Source organism: Lemur catta, chromosome 6, assembly GCF_020740605.2.
Source record: "Lemur catta isolate mLemCat1 chromosome 6, mLemCat1.pri, whole genome shotgun sequence".
Lineage (NCBI taxonomy): Eukaryota > Metazoa > Chordata > Mammalia > Primates > Lemuridae > Lemur > Lemur catta.
Genome location: NC_059133.1, coordinates 48,014,657 through 48,033,670, shown reverse-complemented (window position 1 = coordinate 48,033,670; position 19,014 = coordinate 48,014,657).

Below are 19,014 nucleotides of genomic sequence, written 5' to 3'. Positions count from 1 at the left end.
GCAAGGTAACACAGTGGTGACTCACCTGAAATTAATAGCCATCTGACCATGAAAAGTATTACACCTCTGGGGAATAAAATTGGATTTTTAAATCTTGTATTTAACACATATTGAAATGAGACAACATCCATAGGTCTGATTATCCTCTTCACATCTTTTGCTGTTGATGTCAAAAGCTGTAAATTGATTTTTAAATAAAAGTTCAATCCTTGCATGTATTACTTTAGAGGAAAAGATGACAAAACAATAGTTTTATCTATTATCTTAATAATATGGTCAATAATATCTGTTCTTAGAATTTATCTTCATAAATTTATTTGTTCTTAGAACTTATCTTCATAGGTATAAATGATGGATGAATTTAAGAAATTATGAATTGGCCTAGAAAATATCACTTACAGCCAAAGAATTACACAACAATTAGGCAATATAAGTGCAAGTTATGTACTTGCTGATTTCCTGGCCTAGACTTCTTCATGACTTCAGGACCATTGAGTTACACACTATTTAGTCATGCTCCCAACAGTCCTTAAAGTATTCTTTAAAGTAGCATTGATCTGTGAAAACAATTCCAAGAAAGAGATTTTTCATTTATATTTACTATCCCATCCTCAATTTACCTATATGTGTGTAGCCTTATAATCTTCATCTTCCCATCTATAATTTTATCCACTGTCTATCTATTGCTACTTAACAAGTTATTCCAAAATTAGCACCTTAAATCAACAAACATTTAGTATCTAACATTTTCAGTGGATCACGAATCTTGGTACAACTTAGCTGGGGCCTAGGGCTCAGGGTCTCTCACAAGGCTGCAATCAAGGTATCAGCTGGGGCTGCCATCATCTGAAGGCTCGACTGGGGAAGGATCTGCTTCCAAGATCACTCATGAAGCTACTGGCAGGATTCAGTTCCTCGTGGCCTATTAGCTGGAGGCCTCCATTAGTTCCTTGCCACTTGGGCCTCTCCACAGGAAAGCTCACAATATAGCATCTTGCTTTCATCAGAGAGAGTGAGAAAGCAAGAGAGGGTGAGCAAGATGGAAGTCAGAATATTTTTATGCTCTAATCTCGAAAGTGACAGCCCATAACTCTTTCTATATTCTACTAGAAACAAGTCAATAGGCCACCCACATTGAAGGGCAGAGGATTACACAAAGGCATGAGTATCAGGAGACAGAAATCTTTGGGAGCCATGTGGGAAGCCGCCTCCCACATCTACCAACAGAAATGGGCAAGGCTCGCACAGCTCAGTTTGTGCTCTAATTATATTCAAAGCCACAAATACAATTCTTAATACACTGTAAAAAAGTCAAATTTTAATTTAACATGGATTCCCTTGTACTTCAAGTGTATCTGTCTCTCTGATTATTTCTTGCTAGCTACTCCAACACCCTATTAATGGATTTTGATCAAACTCAATCCATTACTAAGAGGAATCAGAATATAACTTAAGCATCTTCTTGAGGCAAAATGTTAATAAAAGTGTTTCACAGATATAATGATAGCACCAATGCAGTTTAAGTATGGTTTATAGAGCCTTAGGTTTTTCCATTGCTTTAGTATTATTTTTCCATTCCTCCCTCTAGTTAATTCTAATTCTTTAACTTTAATGAAAATAAACAATGGTTGTTTAAAGGGATGGTATAGAAGAAGCAAAATATTTTGAGTTGTAAAATGATTGTTTACACAATAAAGAATACTTTCCTGCTACTCAAGGAATAGGTGAATATTACATGGCAAAAAGAAAATCAGAAACTCAGCATCTTTTAGGACTCAGCCTTTTCAATGCAGCCTTTCTTAAAGATAGTTCTAAAACTGGCTATAGATGTCACATATATCTTCTGGAATACTTTCATCAATGTCATCTATGAATCAGGCTACTCCTAAGGGAAAATAAATATGTATATGGTATGGGCGACACACAATAATTACTAAAGATGTACATATACACCCCTTCATACTTGGCCAATTACTTGACATATGCAATTCATGAAGCTCTAATGATTTACTTCCCACACTAGGAAATGAAGGAAGCATGATCAATACTCACCCTAATCTGTAAAAAGTGGTGTATTAGTCAGAGTATCCTGACATCTATAACAAGTAAACCCCAAAATTAAAGGCCTAAGTCAATAAAAGTTTATTTTTTCCTCACACTGGATGATTTTTGTCCCCTCACTCAAACTAAGACAGCCAAATCCTGCCTCTAGACTATTGTCACTGTTGGCTGCCATAAGTGAACCTTTCCTGAATAGTGCTTCTGAAGCAGCCAAAGAAACAGAGAGCTAAGACTTTATCTAACTCACAGAACAGGTTGCAGAACTATCTTATGCCAATCTGCAAATAAGTATCTGTTAACATGGCAGTATTTGTTTCATTGTAACACATGACATACTACAGGGATGGGGTTGGGAAGGAGATCTATAGCCCTTACCCACCTTCAAATATTGAATATAATCTATCTCTACCAAAAACGAACCTAAGAATTATAAATGCCCGGAAGGCTTGTATCAGTTTGCAAGACAATAATGTATACTACATATTTATTTTTGGACAGGGCAACCTTCTCAGCCTTCTTTACCCATATGCCATTTTAGTGATATAGAGTGTGTCCTCTACTTATTGGTCATTATTTAGTTGTTCTGGATGAGATGAGAATAATTAGGAAACTTATGGAAAGTTAGCTAGTCTATTAATTATTTACTATGCAGATTCCACAGAAATAACTTTTAATGTACACTGGCACTCAGATAATTCAGACATTTTAATAACAATATTTTACTTTACATGACTCCAAGAGATTTTGCATCAGTCTATACTCTTCTGAGAAAGGTATTATCATAGAAATAATAACAAGTGCAGTTTCAAACGCTGTTGTTTGAGAGTGAAATATGCATCTCCATTAAATATTCATTACCAAATCCAAGACAGACACAGATCAAATATATTCTGTGGCAGACTGATTCAATTTCTCTTTCTAATACTGGATATATTTCTTTCCTGAACAGAAACCAAAGTGGTGATATATAATACCTTTCACTATAGTTTACTCCTGGATTCAAAGAAAATCAAATCTACAAACTGACTTTACAGTTTTGAAAGGGGGGTAAATGAACAATATGTTATTTGCACTGCATTCTAAAGTAATGAAAATCAGAAATTCAAAATATTTTAAAAATCAGATTAGTAACTGTCTTAGGGAAATCACTCCAAGAAAATCTAGCTTTCTAGCTTTCTAGCTTTTCTTTTGGCAGATCATATCCTGCTATTTATTGGAATAGTCATCATAATCCATGAAAGACAATTTTTTAATACATTTACCCTTCTGCTGATTTTATATTTCTGCTGGAGAGGGATTAATAACAAAGTCTGCGTAGGCCCACTGGAGACATGAGTAATAACCCAAAATCCTCTTAAAAATCTAGACACAATCACAGAGTTGTCACTTTCTATTTAATAGGTATTCATTTTTATGAAGGCTTCTGACAAGCATCTTCACCCTTTGTACCTAAGATTTTATTTGATCCATATGATTTAAGCAGATAAAACAGATGAGTAAAATGAATTCATTTTCTCTAAAGACAGGGTCAGCAGTTCAGAATTACTTTTTTCCTCTTGCAGTTCGATCATATTCACTTTAGTATCCCCATGGAAAAGTTAATTGAAAAAATATATTGCTATATCCTTCAGTCCAATTCTCCCTCGTGATTTGGAAAAGGGTGGTGCACCTACCATGGGGCAACTGAGGATACAATTTCTTGCTATATCTCCCCTCCTCGCCTCACATACATCTTCAGAGGAATTAGGGGTTGGTTTTAAATTTTAAAACTCTAAGGTTCTCAATAGTATCGTTTTTTTAAAAAAAAAGGTAGTTTTCTTCAAGTCTGCTTGGGAACTAAGAAAAAATCAGAAACACTGCTTCTCTAAAACATTGCTTTATTCCTTCATTTGTTTCCATTAACCAAGAAAAATTTCAACAGCTAGGTCCAGGGAGAGAAAGGCCAAAGGACCTTTTTTTCAGGGCCATGGCACAAAACATAGAGCCCACCCTCACCCTTCCTAAGTAGCTCCCCCTGGTGTTCACAGGCAGCAGAGCAGGTAGGAGAGGTGCACACTCATTCCAAAATGCAAGGATTGTGAAGCTGCTGTACCTTGTACCTGCTTTTATCCCCTCAAGTGGTTGCAGTTAGCCTCCATCCCAGCCACGTGGGAATGCTTTGCCTCAGAGATTTTGTATCCACTTTCCCTTGCCTGGAATACTCTTCCCTCAGATCCTCTCTCTCACTGCTGACTCCAACAATTCTGCCAAGTCTTTGCTTAAATGTCACAATCTTATTGAGGCCTTTTCTGGTCCCCCTATTTAAAAATGTCAGTCTGAAAGAGGGCAAGATGGCTGACTGGAAGAAGCCCACACGTGCTGCTCTCAAGGAGAGGACTGAAAGTTGCAGGTGGATGCCCACCCATGGATGGGCCTTCTTGGAGAGAGCATTATGAATCCTTGGAGAACTGACAGGGACAGTCAGAGTGAAGATGACGATGGGGTGATCCACTCAGCAAGATCAAAGGTACCTGGAGGAGGCTTCAACACATGGGGAAGGACAGGGGGAGAGAACCCTGGGGCTTCGCTCCCCCTGCAGACACTGAGACTGAGCTGTGAGGGGGCCCCCACCACAGCCCTCCAGACTGATCAGGGAGCCGCCTGGAGTCTGTGCAGCGACATTGCACTGGAAAGCAGGCACAACAGAGACCTAGAGGCTTCCGTTCCCGGGTCGTTGCCACGGATGCACTTCTGAACAGGTCCAGAGTGCCAGGTCTACACAGGGCTTGGCTTTGCTGCAGCTGTGTTCGCATCACCCTGGCTGGGCTGGGGACGGAGCAGGGAGAGCAGATGTTCTCACGTTCCCCGTGACTGGAAGCCAAGCACCCCTCTCCCTCACAGGGGATTTGAGCACAACGGGCACCACAGACACCAACCTGTGTAGTCCTGCAGTGACTGCCTCCTCAGGACCTGGGCAGAGGGTGAGCCCCACCCACACAGCATCCCAGCCCCATGGCCTTGCCCCTATGACACCCATGCTTCCATCCAGCCCTGTAGCTCTGCTCCCGCAGTTCCCATGCTGCCACCCAGCCCCGCAGCCACAGCTCCAAGGCTACCTCGCTGCTGCTGGGCCCTGCGCCCTGCCCATGAGGCTCCCACACTGCAACCTGAACCTGTGGCCTAGCCTCTGCAGCTCCTACCCACCACCAACAGGAATTGCCTCAGTGGTCCAATCTCCACCAGGGACTCACTAGCCTCAAGCTGCCATTGCACCTAGACCCAGTTGAAGCAAATGCCGGCAGCCCTGACACCCACAACCACTGCCTAGATACCCTCATTCAGCTGCCACTGTCATTGCTGCGGGGAAACCTGGGTAGAGCAATCTCCTGTAACACCAAACTCCGTGGAGAGGGTCTCGCTCAGCCCGCACATGAACTTCCAACAGTGGCCTGGAGAACAACCTACCACTGGATGAAAATCATCCAGCACTGGCTTAAACTGTGACAGCCACAGGGGAATGGGACAATACAGAACAGCTGCATTATAGACTCTCAGGGCATCCATCCACCTCCTGCCAGGTAAATCTTCCAGAGTAGGTCATTAAAGCACCATTTGGGGACCTCTCCTTCTTCCCATTAAGTAGGAGAGTTCCCAGAAAAGGAGAACAGGTATGCTGCAAACCTATCTGCCCTGAGCTGAGAGAAGAGGTTTCAGATGAGAAGAAACCAGCAAAAGAACTCTGGCAACATGGAAAAACAAGCCAGTTCAACACCCCCAAGGGGTCACAATGGATCTACACCAATTGAACCCAAGCAAAAGGGGATGTTGAAATGTAGAAATGGAATCCAGAATATGGACGGCAAAGAAGATGAATGGGGTTGAAGAGAAAGCTGAAAACCAACACAAACAAGCCAAAAAGTATTTAAGGACAACAATGAAAAAAATTAAAAAGTCACTAAAGACATAGACAACATAAGAAAGGATATAGCAGAACTTAAAGAAATGAAAGAGTCATTTAGGGAATTTCAAAAATAGTAGAAAGCTTCAACAACAGGCTAGACTAAGCAGAAGAAAGAATCACAAAGCTTGAAGACAAGGATCCTGAACTAACCCAGTCAGTCAAAGATGCAGAAAAAAAGAATGAAGAAGAATAAGCAATCAGTCAGAAAGATATGGGACTATGTGAAGTGAACCAATATGCAAATTCTAGGTATCCCTGAGGGAGAAGAAGTAAAAGCAAAAAGCATGGAAAACCTATTCAAAGGAATTATTGAAGAAAACTTCTCTGGTATCACCAGAGATTCACATATCCAGATATAAGATGGTCATTGAACACTGAAAAGATTCATAGCAAATAGGACATCTCCAAGACACACAATTATCAACTTGGCCAAAGCCAAAATGAAGGAGAAAATTCTATAAACTGCAAGACGAAAGCAACAACTAACCTACAAAGGAAAACCCATCAGGCTAAAAGCAGACTTCTCAGCATAGACCTTATAGGCCACAAAGGATTAGGGACCCATTTTTAATCTTCTTAAATAGAACAACTGCTGTCCAAGAATTTTGTATCCTGCAAAAGTAAGTTTCATAAATGATGGAGAAATAAAAACTGTTCCAGACAAGTAAACACTACGGGAATTTATCACAACTAGACCTACCCTACAGGAAATAGAACTACATTATTTATACATGGAACAGCACAGTAGATACAACTGATACCACAGAAATACAAAATATCATCCATGAATACTACCAAAACCTCTATGCATACAAACTAGAAAACATAGAGGAAATGAATAAATTCCTGGAAACACACAACTTCCTAAGCCTGAATCACAAAGAAATACAAATCCTGAACAGACCAATGATGAGCAATGAAAGTGGTTCCTCTCTACTCCACGTGGTACCGCCTGAGAGTGCTCAACTAGGGTTAGAGGGCCTGAGATGCCTCACTCACCCTGGGTCTGTGGCACTGGCTGTCAGCCTGGGCCCACAGTTTGTGCTCTGAATGGCTTCTCTCTCTTCACACAGTCTCTTATTCTCTATTTTCCTTCCCTTTGAGTCTGGGCTCGCTTGTAACTTGTTTTGACCAACAATGTAGCAGCAATAACTCAGTGCCAGTTTGGGGCCTTCCTTCTAGAGACCTGGCAGCTTCCATTATCATTGTCTTAGGATCCAGCCAGCATTGAAAGAAGCAAGAGTTGGGTTACTAAATAATGACAGATTTCCAGGAGACAGAGAGGGCCAGCCAGCCAGCCCTCAGGCACGGCAGTCACCCTCAGCCCGGGGCCATGTACATGAAGCCATCTTAGATGTCACCCCAGCTGAGCTCCCAGCTGAATGTAATAGCCTGTGTGACCCCAGCTAACACCACATGGAGAAGAAATGGGACATACCTAGTGAACCCCAACCTAATTCCCACCTTCTAACTCTACCTAGGGCAACAGAGTGAGACTCTGTCTCAAAAAAAAAATTGTTTTGTAAGTATCTAATTCCTTGCATTAAATTTCTAACTGCTTCAACTACCAGAGTGGTTTTTGTCTCCCAAACTGAACCCTAATAACAATCTAACCAACCTCAGTGTTATCTTTCATTTCTCCCTACAGAAACTCTGCAATCCAGTCAGGGTGCTTCCCTGCTTGCCAAATACTACATGCTTTTCTCATCTTCCCACTTTTCTTATGCCATTTCTACCTCTCACCCTTCCCCCTAGAATCACTCTTGTAATCCTAAATCTCCCATTTGAAACTACCTTTTAGAAAGCTCCTTAGTCCTTATACAGTTATAGCTCTAATATAAACACTTCTTATTTTGCAATTTTTGGCAAAAGCAATCTGCAACAGCAAAATAAGGGTCAGGCAAGTTTACATATATTATTCTCATGGTCTAGCCAAGAAAACCTATGAATCATTTTTAGATTTCCACAGATGTCATCATTTAACTTGGAGATCTTTTTCTCAGGACTTGTAGGGCTTTTCAAAATCAATTTAGTGCCTCTTATTTCTGGTAAACGAAATTTCTCCAGCCCCAAGTTTAACATATAAATAGTTTTAAGCTAAGTTACTTTACCCTTGGGGAATACGAGATTTTGAATCAATAAGAGCCAACTTAGCCCAAATATGTAAGTGTTACAGATTTAAAATTTTTAAGTAATGCTGAATTTCAACACCTTTTGATTTGCAGAGGGTATGGACCACAATCTACGCTAGAGTCATATATTTTAAAACCTGGAGATACAGGTTTGATAACACCTCGTTCAGTGATCTTAGGCAAGTAGAGTTTAAACTATCTGAGTAAATTATATTACATATTTTAAGTAAAAATCAGCAACATAAAAATACTGTAACTCTAAAGCTGTTGCAGTTGTCATAGATTCAACAAGGAAGTCTACAAACATGTTCTAATACTATATCTTCTCTGAAGTGGCTCTTTCACTACCCAAGCCACTCTGAACATTGTGGGTCCCAACAGGCTTCAGTTGAAACCTCCCTGTGAGGAAAGAAACTTTAACTCAGTTTTTTGCTAAACTCTGTAACATGTGCTATTAAAAAAAAAAAAGTTGCATCTATAGTTTCAACATCCTATGTAAATTATTGTGGAATAGCTCAAAGTGCCTTTAACTCCCTCTCTATTGAAAACTATGTCTTCAACATGAGTTCAAGGGGCTGACCTGGCAAGCAATTTGAGTAGACACAAAGCTAAACACTCAAAATCGTCTCTATCTTCTGACACTGACAGATGGCCAAAGGAAAACGCTAAGTACCCCAGCTCTATCTTCTCTTAAGACCAGGACATTCCCAGGAAACATCTTAGTTATGATATGCCCGGTGGTCCATCCTTCCAACCTCCACACATGAACACTAGATTCATTTTCTATTACTGCTATAACAAATTACCACAAATGTAATGGCTTGAAACAACACTCATGTATTATCTCTCAGTTACCTAGGTCAGAATTCCAGGGGAGGCTCAACTGGGTCCTCTGGTCAAAGTCCCATCAAGGTGCTGGCTGGCCTGACAGCTTACCTGGAGGCTCTGAGGGAGAATTCACTTCTAGGCTCATTCAAGTTGCTGGCACAGTCGATCCTGTTTCCTTGCTAACTGTCAGCCAGAGACCACTCTCAGCTCCTAGAGGGTACCTGCTGTCCTTTGGCTTTTTCCTCCTCCATCAAAGTCAACAACAGAGCTTCAAATCCTTCTCATATTTCAAATCAATTTCATTTCTTCTGCTCTATCCTTCTAACTTCCTGTTCTGCCTTCCTCTTCTGCCTTTTTCTTCTGGTTTAAAGGTTCATGTGATTATGTTGGTTCTACCCAGAAAATCCAGGAATCTCCCTATTTTAAGATCAAATAATTAATAACCTTATGTATATCTGCAAAGTTCCTTTTGCCATGTAAGGCAATATATTCATAGTTGCAGGACGCAGGAATTACAGAAACTTCCTGGGGTCCTTAATTCTGCCTAGCACAATCGGACTCTTCTGAGACCAAAGCTTTCCAGCTGGAGCACCTACTTCTTACTGCATTCAGTGGACCGGGGGAAAAAAATCCCTCTGTTCACAAGCATCCACTTCAAATCCCTGAAGGATAAAACTTATTTGTTAAATGTTATAATTATGGCATAATAATAAGTGTATTTATAGTCTCCTATCCAGTGTCTTTTATCAAAAAATGTAGAAATTTGTTTGGTCACATGAACATTACAATTATACAGTCAATATCCTGGATAAGACATTATGTGTGTTTGACTATGCGTGACAATTGGACCACATGTAACTTTTTGCATCTGTGGGTGTATAAATATATAGAGAGTCAATGTGATATAGTGGGGGAAAAAACAGATTGGACAGACTTCTAAATTTTAGCAGGAGTTCTGCTACAAACTATCTATGTGACTTCAAACAAATCATTTAAGGAGCTCTGTTCCTAGTCTTTCCTATTGTTAAAGTTGGGTGTTTCATTCGTATCTAGGTTAACATACAGCTGAAGATTCCATATCTCAAGTAATTTATATTTACGTAAAATAAAATGCCAAATAAACCATAGATCAACATGTTCAAAATATTCTTTCATAGGAGGGCTTTGGAGAATTGAAATTTTTATTAAAATTTCTACGAATTATTTTTATTTCTTCCTAGAAAAATCACCAAATTTTGTTCATCTTTCAAGTCATCTTACTGCAAACAAATGGGACATTTACAGGTTTATAAATCTGCTCCTCAAGAAACAAAATGAAATTTTAGTTGTAAAGAAATTCAGCATCTCAAGATTCATAAAATTCTTACTGCGATACAGATGATTATCAGAATGTCATCCTAAGAAGGCAACATGAACAGAGCAAATCTTGCAAAAGACTTTACCCAATATTCTTTTTTTTTGCTGTGATGAATTGCGATGCATAATCACTCTTCCCCTTACATTCACAGCACATTCCCTTTGCTCTAGTTCACGGCATCTATTTTCTAGTACACCAGCAATTGCACAACACATATTTTTAGTAAAACATACGTAATACATGTTTTGGGTACAAGAGTCCGCTCTTACTTGTGGACCCAAAACCCCATCAGTTTTAACAACACTGACCTCACCTAACAAAGTTATCTACAGTTAATGTGAAAAGTGTTGAAGCAGTCACAAGTGTTCACATTAACAGTATCTCAGACTTTTTTCCTCTGAAAGAGAGTCACAGGTTCAAAAGCTCTTGCAAATCAGATAATCTTATAAACTTACATTTTCTGTTACTTGCTTTAATTTCAAACTATCTAAACAGCACTTATTTTTGTTTAGTTGAACTATTACAATTAATTTCTTAAAAAGTAGTTTGTATTTCCCAGTAATTGCTGCTGACATTCAGAGAGCTTATAGGCTATTCATAAGTAAGGCAGAAAAGTACAGTGCCTCTGATTTATATTTTGTGTTCCGCTTTCGTATGACACATCCAGACGATTTCTATTATGGTTATATGAGGATATTTCAAAAAGCAGAAACCATCTCTAGTTCTAATAGTACTCAGAGTACGGTACTTCACACATGGGGACTGCTGAACAAATATTTTTGCCTAATATATTAATCAAATTCATGGAACTTAATAGAGCATATAACAAAGTAGAGACAATCCAATTCTACCTAATGCTAATTAGTACCAATGCAGCATGTTTTGTTCTGTTCTGGGAGCCACATTTTTTAATCAATTTTTTATTAAAAAATTAAAAATTTTTATTCAGGTACAATTTATATACAATCAAACATACTCATTTTAAGCATTGATGAGTTTTGACAAATGTGTACTCCCAAGCATAATTTCCCAGCATAATCAAGATATGTGTGCATGTATGTGTATATTTATTTATTTATATGCATACATATATGTCATATGTATGGGTGTATGGGGTGGGCATTAGGGGGTTATGGATGTAGATGTGGGAGGGTATTTTTGCTATACAGTTCTATGAGTTTGAAGACCAGTATAGTCTCACATAACCATCTCCACAATCAAGATACTGAAAACTTCCATTACTCCAAAATATTCCCTCATACTGCCACTTTGTGGTCAAGTCCTTCTCAGACTCCTTGACAACCACTGTTCTTACAATTTTGCCTTGTCCAAACTGTTATTTAAATTCAATCATACAGTATAACCTTCTGAGACTGGCTTCTCTCACTCAGCATAATGCTTTTTGAGATTCATTCATGTGCATCAATAATGGTTCCTTTTTAAGTCATAGTCTTACTAAAAAGTGGTATACAGTAATGAATGTACCACAGTTTGTACATTCACCCATTGAAAGGTGTTTGGGCTGTATTCAGTATTTGGCAATTATGAATAAAACTGCTATAAACCTTTTTGTACAGTTTATTTGTGAATATAAGTTTTCACTTCTCTGGAATAAATCTGTGGGAATGAAATTTCTGGGTCACATAGTAAATGTATGTTTAAATTTATAAGAAATTGCCAAACTATTTTCCATCTTCCATTTTACATTCCCAACAGCAATGTATGAGATTCTAGTTACTCCACCTCCTTACTAGCACTTGGTATTGTTTAGAGTGTTTCTGGTTTTGGTTTTGTTTCATGTTTTATTAGTCATTCTAATTAGTGTGCAGTGGTATGTGATTGTGGTTTTAATTTGCATTTCCCTAATTGCTAATGATGCTGAGCACCTTTTCATAAACTATTTGTCATTTGTATGTCTTCTTATTCAATGAAATACCTGTTCAAATTTTTTGCCCCTTTTTAATTGGGGGTTTGTTTTCTTGCCATTGAGTTTTGAGAGTTCTTTATATATTTTGGATACATTATTTTGTCAGATATATGATTTGCAAATGTTTTCTCCCAGTCATTCTCTTAATGGTGTCTTTCTGTTTTTAATTTGAAGTCAAATTTATCAATATTTTTTAGAGATTATGCTTCTGGTGTCATATCTGAAAACTCTTAGCCAACCCCAAGGTCATGCAGATTTTCTCCTATATTGTTCTCTAAAACCTTTAGAATTTTATATTTGATCTATTATTCACATCAAGTTAATTTTTATATAAGGTATGAAAATTAGGACTCTTTTGCATGTGGATGTTCAATTATTCCAATACCATTTGTTGAAAAAATACTCTTTCTTTGTTGAATTGCTTTTCTACCTTTGTCAAAATCAATCGACTATATCTTTGTGCATCTACTTTTGGACTCTCTATTGTATTCCATTGATCTATGGGCCAGTGTTTTCACTAATATCAAGCTATATTAATTACTGTGAATTTATCAGAAGTTTTAAAATCAAATACTATACTTCCTCTAACTTTATTCTTTTCTTTTTTTGAAATTGTTATGGTCATTACAGTTTCTTTGTCTTTCTATGTTAACTTTAGAATCAACTTGTCTGTTTCTACAAAATATCCTGCTTGGCTTTTATTGGAATTTATTTAAATATATATCAATTAAGGAATAATTGATATCTTAATTATGTTAAGTCTTCTGATCCATTAACATGGTATGTCTCTTGACTTAGTTAGGTCTTTTTAAAAAATTGTTCTTTACTGTATTTTAGTTTTCAGCATACAGATCCTGGGTACTTTTTTAGTTAGATTTATACTTAAATTACTTTTGGGAGGGAACTATCATAAATTGTATAGTTTTTCTTTCCATTTACAACTATACATTGCTAGTATATAGAAATATGGGATGCCATATTTTATAGTGAAACTTTTTCAGAGGACAGTATAGGATGGTGATTAAAGTCAAAACCATACCCTGTGAAAAGAAATTTTAGCTCATATAGGAAAAGATTCAGGGATATAATATAGACTGATAGCTGACTTCAGATATTTGAAATACTATATGTAACTTCAGGAGTCATATACTTAGTTTATGAGGATAAAGTTCCAAAGCAGTTTAATATTAACAGGTGATCACTGAGAAAATTAGAATTTGAACAACCTAATATTTTTAAAAATCAGTTTGTTGCAAACTGAAACCCTCTCAGAAAAAAAGAATTGTGGATATTTTATCACAGTGTTTTCTATCAGAAATCAGCCAACAATTAAATAGCTAGCCTACTCATCTCTAACTTTAGAAGCGTGGATAAATCTATATTTATGCACTATTATTTATAAAATATTTCATATTGACTTGGTTTTCTTCAAAAGGAATCTTAATGCTGGGACACTTACATCTCTTTCTTTAAGAAAGAATCAGTAACCGTTTGAGATTTTCCCTTACTTGTAAGCTAATATATTAACTTGCCACACAGTTTCACAGATGCTAGGAGAAGATACAAGACTCCTGGGTCAGATACAAAGTCACGGCAAGTAGCCTGAGGCTCATATTTGTTCCAGTTCCCCTTGCTCCCACATCTCACAGGGGCAACCCAGAGGGGTCCAAGTGGATGCTGTGCATACAGTGGGTTTGTGTCACAAGGGAAGATCTTTAAGCTTAGGGAACTCAAACTTTTCATAATGGGCAGTAAGCCTGCTTGAACTTTATCATTAGAAAAAGTATCTTTATGATACTAGACAGTAAATAATTCTGCTTTTTTCTCCAGAAGAAGACATTATTCCCATCTTCCAAGGCTGTTTGCTACACAAACATCCTTGAAAAGATAGTCAAGAACATAAGTAGCCCAATGCCTTTGCCCATAAGACATGAAGAAACATAAGAGACCCGTGGAGAATTGTCAAAAAGATGGAAGGAAAGAAGGAAGGAAGAAGGGAGAGAGAGAGGGAGGAAGGAAGGGAGAAAGAAGAAGGGAAGGGGGAAGGATGAAGGGAGGAGGAAAGGAAGGGAGAAATGGAGAGGTTAAAGCATTTGAAAGGTTTTTATATACACATTCCAAAGGGAACAAATTACCTCTAGAGATAAACATCATTTAAATCGAAGTTGCTTATATATAGAGAATAGAATTAATGTAAAATCAGAGAGCAATATGGCACATCTTTGTGCATCTGAATGGCAAAAAAAAAAAAAATTAAGAGAAGAGGTTATTTCAGGAATGGTTGCTAAAGAATATTTATCTTCACCTCCATGAACAAATTCTGACTAGATTATATCATCTCAGTATAGGGAACCCACCCTCCTTGGCTTTTGCAAAGAATGATAATATAATTGTCCTAAAAATTGTTTACGATCCAAGCTTGATACTAAACTGGCTTTATTTATATAGGCAAGACTGGGCATAGTTTGATGCCTAATCAATATAAGCTCTTCTTAATCTTATGAATGAATACCATGTCAGCAGTACTGGCAGTGACAAGAGACCTTTGGCACAGATATTGGTACCACCTGTAGCAATTTGGCAGGGCAGTGTCAGTGCAGACATCTCCCAGCACCAGTAGTGATGGGGCCTCCGCTAGGCTTTAGCTGGGTATCATATACAGCAGACATTACCATAGCAAATGAGGTGCAGGAGGTGGCCAAGCACAAATGCCACAGGGCATGAGACATTTTTCACAGGAGTACTGAGGAGGAAATTAAGTGTCCATGCAAAGCGGATGGTGGTAGAGCCAGAGAAATCTTTCTTTTTTTAAATTTTATTATTATCTATCTATTTTGCCCCCCAATTGGTATAACCTGGGAAACATGGTTTACTTATAAAAGAGTAAACTCACTTGTGAGCGCAAATATCTTTAATGACAAACCTAGAATTAACCTTATGACATTCTTTTTTTACCCACAAACATCACCGATTCGTAGGTACACAAACATATGAACATATGATTTTTGTGTAATACAATTTTTAATATTTATATTAGCATATATCAGAAATATTTAATATAAAAATTATTGTATGCATTAGTTAAAATCCTACCTGCAGCTCCCTCTTCTGTTCACTTTTTAAAAATGCAGTTTCCCTTCTGCCTTTTAGAATAATTCCTCTTGACAGTATTGTTTTATCCCAAAATTTTCAGGGGATTGTTTTTGGACAGTTTTATTTCTATTAACAAACCTTTTTCTTTTTGCTCACTTAAGCAGCTACAAAGTCAGAGCAAAGACATAAACTCTATTACAGAGATTATATGAATTTCTCAAAACGCCCAACATTTATTTTAACTGTAAGATAGATTTCAAGCCTATGATATTTTTAGTTTAAACTGGAAAACTGGCTTGTATAATTCAGATGTTTTTTCAGGCTGTGTTACACATTTTGTGCACAGCTCCGTACATACTTGTGGAATGAATTATGCCAACTGCTGGTCAAATATGTCTCATAGTAACTTTTAAGGCAATAAGCAAGGACAGTCCTGTCAGACACCATTGAGTTGACTGTGCTGTTATTAACACAGTGTTGGGGACATAACTTGTCATTTCGTCACAAAGAAATCCCATTTGAGCAGGAACTTTGTTTTGCTCACAGTAGGTGCCCAGCACTAAAAATAGTGATGGGCACATAGTCATTGTTCAATAAATATTTGTTGAGTGAATAAATTAATGCTTAAGACCATCCACCGGATTCCCAGTACCTTCAGAGTCAAGACAAAATTCTTAATTACTGAATACTTGGCTCTCAAGAACCTCCGTAACTCCATCTCTGAAGAATACCATTGATTTCTGTCTTGGGAAGGAAAGTTGCTTTGCTCTGTGACAGTTCTTGGACATTCCAGAAACATATTTACAATCTCTTGCTTGACTACTAAAATAGATCACCATATTGTGTGTAGATTTTACTATATTAATTTTCTGAGGGCAAGCTCATTCACAGGCTGTTGTCATACACTTCTCCAAACATCACTGTATCAGTTAGGAGAAGCCAAGTAATGCTGAGGTAACATATAATCTTAAAACTGAGCTTAATTTTTCTCATTCATGGCCTATGTCCACAGATGATCAACAGAGGGCGCTGTTCATCATAGTCACACAGAGACCAGCAGCACCCAAGTTGAGGAAACAGAAACCATCTAGAACAATGGTCCCCAAACTTTTTGGCACCAGAAACCGTTTTCATGGAAGATAATTTTTTCAGAAACAGGGAGGGGTGGATGGTTTTGGGATAATTCAAGCACATTACATTTATTGTGCATTTTATTTCTATTTTACATTGTAATATATAATGAAATAATTATACAACTCACCATACACTGGGGACTCCTGGTCTAGAACACAGCATTCACACTGGCAGATGTAAAAGAGAGTATAGCAGAGCACATGCTGGCTCCTAAAGCTCTGCCTGGAAGTGTCACATGATGCTTCTGCTCAAAATTTCATTAGGCAAAGTCATATCACCACATCTGAGATCAATCAACAGGGCAAGCATGTATAATTCTCCTGTGAGGAGGGGACATAAATATTGTGAATAGTAATACATTCTACCACTGCCACGTACTGAAAAATAGAATATGTATAATGTCAAGTCAGTAATTTAGTGGCATCTGGGTCTAAACCCAGATTATCCTCACAAAGAGTAGAAAGAAAAAGATCAAAATATACCATTTTGCTTTTATTTTGATAATTGGAGAAATATAGACTAAAAGTTCTTTTCACTTAAGGCAAAACTTACAAAAACTGTCATAAACTTAAAAGTTACAGAGTTCCATCCAAATCGCTGAAAAAAATAAAAGCAAATTAAATAAAATTTATATAGCAAAACATCAAAAGAGCAAAGATATATAAAAATATAAAGCTTAAAAAAATAGCATATTATATATAGCAATAATAACCACAAACACAAAAGGCTTAAAATCCCATAATGAAAGACAAATTCTAGTTAAAAAGTAAAAACCAACTATGTGCTGCTTGAGAGACAAACCTAAAATAAAATAAAACAAAAAACATAAAAATAAAGCAATGGAAGATTTAAATTGTAAACACAAAGAAAAAGAAAGCTGTCATAGTCTGTTTGGGTTGCTACAACAAACCACCATAGACTGGGTGGCTTAAATATTTAGGCCAGGTGTGGTGGCTCACGCCTGTAATCCTAGCACTCTGGGAGGCCGAGGTGGGAGAATTACTCGATGTCAGGAGTTCGAGACCAGCCTGAGCAAGAGCGAGACCCCATCTCTACTAAAAATAGAAAGAAATGATTTGGACAGCTAAAAAGTATATATATAGAAAAAATTAGCCGGGCATGGTGGCGCATGCCTGTAGTCCCAGCTACTCGGGAGGTTGAGGCAGGAGGATCGCTTGAGCCCAGGAGTTTGAGGTTGCTGTGAGCTAGGCAGACACCACAGCACTCTAGCCTGGGCAACAGAGTGAGACTCTGTCTCAAAAAAATAAATAAATAAAATAAATATTTATTTCCTAGTTTTGGAGGCTGGGGAAATCCAAGGTCAAGGCACCAGCGGATTCAGTGTCTGGTGAGGGTCCACTTCCTGGTTCATAGATGGCCATCTTTTCACTGTATCTTCACATGGCATAAGGGATTAGGGACCTCTCTGGGGTCTTTTTCATAAGGGCACTAATTCCATTTATGAGAGCCCCACCCTCATGGCCTAATCACCTCCCAATGGCCCCATCATCATATTGGAGGTTAGGATTTCAACATATAAATTTGGGCAGGGGGACACAAACATTCAGTCCATCACAAAAGCTAATAGAGAAACATTAATTCAAGTAGAGTTTAAATTTAAAAATAACTAAATAGAATAAAGAGGGTAACTTTATAAGAATAAAAATAACAATTCACAAAGGAAAGAGTGGTTATTAACTAATACATATCAGATATGTCACCTATAGAACGGGAGATATAACTTCAGGCCTATGCAAAGCAAGAGAATAGAATTGAACCCCTTGCATAAAGTCCAGAATATCACTCTATCCCACTCATGAAAAAATGGGAAATTATGCCCATAGTACTAAGAAGCTATAAATTAGTTTGTTAGCTGCTCAGAAACTTAGAAGAAAATAAAAGCCAAAGCCCTGCTTATAATAAGAACCAAAAGATCAAACAGGAAAACAGAAGGAACAAAATAATGAAAATAATGTACAATCTAGTAATTGCCAAATAGGCACACAGAATTGATAAATAAATCCAAAGATGGTTGGAAGGGGAGAGGAAAAAATAATGAAATAATAAAATCAAATATTAAAAATATTAAAATCAAATAATAAAATCCAAAATTTTTAATATAAAGAAGCCCCCCCAAAAAATTAAGAATGAGTGAAAGGATAAATCTGAATTTTTTTTAATTCTAATAAACTGCTGTCTTGGAAAATGAAAATTGCCAAAATATACTCAAAATATATTATAAACAAATAAACCAATGAAGTGTTACTAAAGAATTACCTACAAAAATAGTTCTAGAGCCAATCAGTACTACCAAAAAGTGCAGTCAAACTTTCAAGGACTGAGTATTTGCTATGCTATGCAAACTGTTTAGCTACAGTTAATAGCTTCCATGGCCAAGCTCTACTGTATCTTACAAAGACTTGGCCATGCTGTGAAAAAATCTCTCAAAGTAGTTAATATACTTCTTGAGTATTACTGGAAACATGATAAACTAAGGGAGGATAAACTAAGGTATCACAAGAACTTTGTACTTGTGGACTTC